At 42.2% G+C, this 2695-nt stretch overlaps 1 non-coding gene across 1 annotated transcript; it reads left to right on the top strand.

Moving 5' to 3' along the window:
• Nucleotides 1-1270: 1270 nt before the first annotated feature.
• On the top strand, nt 1271-1343 carry Trnak-cuu. The gene has a single exon. It is a non-coding gene; the product is annotated as a tRNA-Lys (tRNA).
• Nucleotides 1344-2695: the final 1352 nt, after the last annotated feature.

Here is a 2695-nt window from a genome sequence, read left to right as displayed (position 1 = left end):
TCAGGCTTTCTATCGCTATAGAATTAAATTGTCTAGATATGCAATAAAGAGCAGCTTCTCAGCTTACAGATGAATTAATTTAGTTTTGCGGAAGTTGTCTCTCTAATAATAGAATGAATTTTACCAGTTGAAATCTCTAATTACAGTAAATAGTGTTCGCGTATTGACAGATATTTATAGAATGAAGTGTATAGCTGTAGAATGCATGACATAATTATCGAATGAATGGTACAAAATGTATGATTATACAATAAGTTGTATAGAACAGAATGCATTATGTAATTTATAGCCAGAGAGCAAGAAAGAGAATTATAAAAAATATCTCCTCTTGGCGCCCCATCAGACCAGGCTCCAGCAAGGCGGCGTCCACGAAAGGCGGGTGATGAAGCCGTTTATCTGGAAAGGGTACAGGGATGATGTAAACAAGACTGATTAGAAGTTGTCTGTGTGTGTGGGTGCGTGTGTGAGTGTGTGTGCGTGTGCGAGTGTGCGAGTGTTTGAGAAACAGCCTGTCACAAGGACCAGTCGGAGTATTTTTTTCAGCCAGCAATCCCACACAACAAAGCCAAGCCGACAAACAAGATTCAAATGTTTCTGGAGAATGTGGAGAATTTTGTCTAATAATTTTTGCGGCACCGTTGACACATACAATCTCATTGTTAACGACTTGGGCGTACTTTGTTTAAACTGAAAGGGTATTCTTGGAATAAAAAAACTTCTAACTGTAGGGGAGCTATGATTTCTCTCCCCTTGAGTATTTGTTAATCGGAGTGAGACCCTTTGAAAAATGACAAGATTTGGCAGAAAGCCGTTGGTGACGGGATGTCGACGACCTCTTGATGTCGAAAATACGATCTGCAGGTCCATCTCCAGGACGGTCTGTCGAAAAGTTTTGCCAACTTGATTACTTCTTAATTTCGTTTTGACGGCTGAATCAACCGCTGTAATGAAAACGAAATTTATGATGCGGACTGTCGACTGGGAGAGAAAAGTATCAATAAAACTAGAGTTGTGAGAGACGGCTAGGTTAACTATATTTCATTGCATGACTAGCCAAATGTTGTCATTTCTTCAGTCGTAGTCGTACATATCTATGTTTACACATATTCACGGTATGTTCAAATCTAGTGAAAGCGGTATAAAATAATTTTATTTAAATATTGTAATATTGTAGCTGATATTAATACTTCGCTGCAGTAAAGAGCGGCGAGAAGTTAGTAAAGTACACCTGTCAAAAGCTACAACAGTAGTTTCCATTGCCTGTGTAGGTGCCCGGTTAGCTCAGTCGGTAGAGCATGGGACTCTTAATCCCAGGGTCGTGGGTTCGAGCCCCACATTGGGCGAGCTTTTTATTGCTTGTTTTTGCTTTTGGAAAACGTTCCAAGCTAAAAGAAAGAATAAAAAAATTAATTTGAAGCATCTTAAGAAACTCCATGATCAAATGTTCGAGACACACCTTTGGCGAGTTTTTATTGCTTGTTTTTGCTTTGGGAAAAGGGTCCAAGCTTTAAAAAAAAAAGAAGAAAAATATTAATTCGAAGCATCTAAATAAAAAATTCTAAAATGCCATGTTTTAGGTCTTTTTTTAGATGCACGTTTTGTTGCAAATATCATATCATTCCGTACTATCCCGTTTTCAAAATCTGTCAAAAAAAAAACAAAAGATTCTTAATTTTGTTTGAATCTTCGTATTTCTCAAGAAGACAGGTAGAGCGGCAGGCACGCAGTAAACAAGTTTTGTTATGAAGGCGGGAGATTGACAGGATGAGGCGAGAAATGACAAGAATATACAAATAAATTAATAAGGACAGATAAACACAAACATACAGACAAACACATAAAAGACAAATAAACACAGTCATGAAAGACTAACTCTCACAGACCAAGAAAAAGATACAAACATTGCTAACCGTTAGGCAGGCACAAAGACCAGAAGACAGAGACAGATGTAGGAGCCGGAGTTTGGGCTTACAGCAGGTAAGTGGGGGAACCGCGGTGGCTGATGCAAATACCCGTTATCCCGATCTTCTCCGGGAAACAAATTGCACCCACGTCTTGGGATGATGCCCCGCAAACTATCAAGATCTGAGAAAGAGGCTGACGAATTTCCTGGAGTTTTTTTTTTTTTTTTTAAACCAAAGACCTCCCTGGATGCTGAAGTAGCAGCTGCCGCGCCGCCTGGCGGTGGGTTGTACAGGTAGCAGTAACTGCCATGCGTCATCGTCACCAGAGCTGAAGCAAGCACACCGTGTCCCTCTCACCTGGCCAGGCTCGCGCGGACAAGATCTCGTTAACATCTTGTGACAGATCAAACAGCCAGACCTGGCACCGACACTGGCTGAGACAAACGACCTACCTTGGTCACTTCGTGTTCCGCTAGGGAAGCTTGAGTGCCTCACATCCTCCCCCCATCTAGTCACGTGAGCCTGTCCACCAGCCGCTTGCATCGCTTTCCTGTTATACACATCTGATACACATTACATGCACACCCGCAGCACACATGATAAACACATTAGTTACACACCATCGAGATGTGGCGACTGTATGACACAGTGGGCGGACTTCTTTCTCTCAGTGTTATACCCCAAATCACACTCCCCACACCCTGCACCCCCCAGAACCGCCTCTACCGACTAATCAGTCCCATACATCTTCCACCCCAGCCTCCCACCAGCCGCCCCTGCAGTCCCCTTTA

The sequence above is a fragment of the Pomacea canaliculata genome, linkage group LG2 (assembly GCF_003073045.1).
Source record: "Pomacea canaliculata isolate SZHN2017 linkage group LG2, ASM307304v1, whole genome shotgun sequence".
NCBI classification, from domain to species: Eukaryota; Metazoa; Mollusca; class Gastropoda; order Architaenioglossa; family Ampullariidae; genus Pomacea; species Pomacea canaliculata.
The sequence above is the reverse complement of the archived record's forward strand: the minus strand, read 5'-3'. Positions and strand labels throughout refer to the sequence as shown.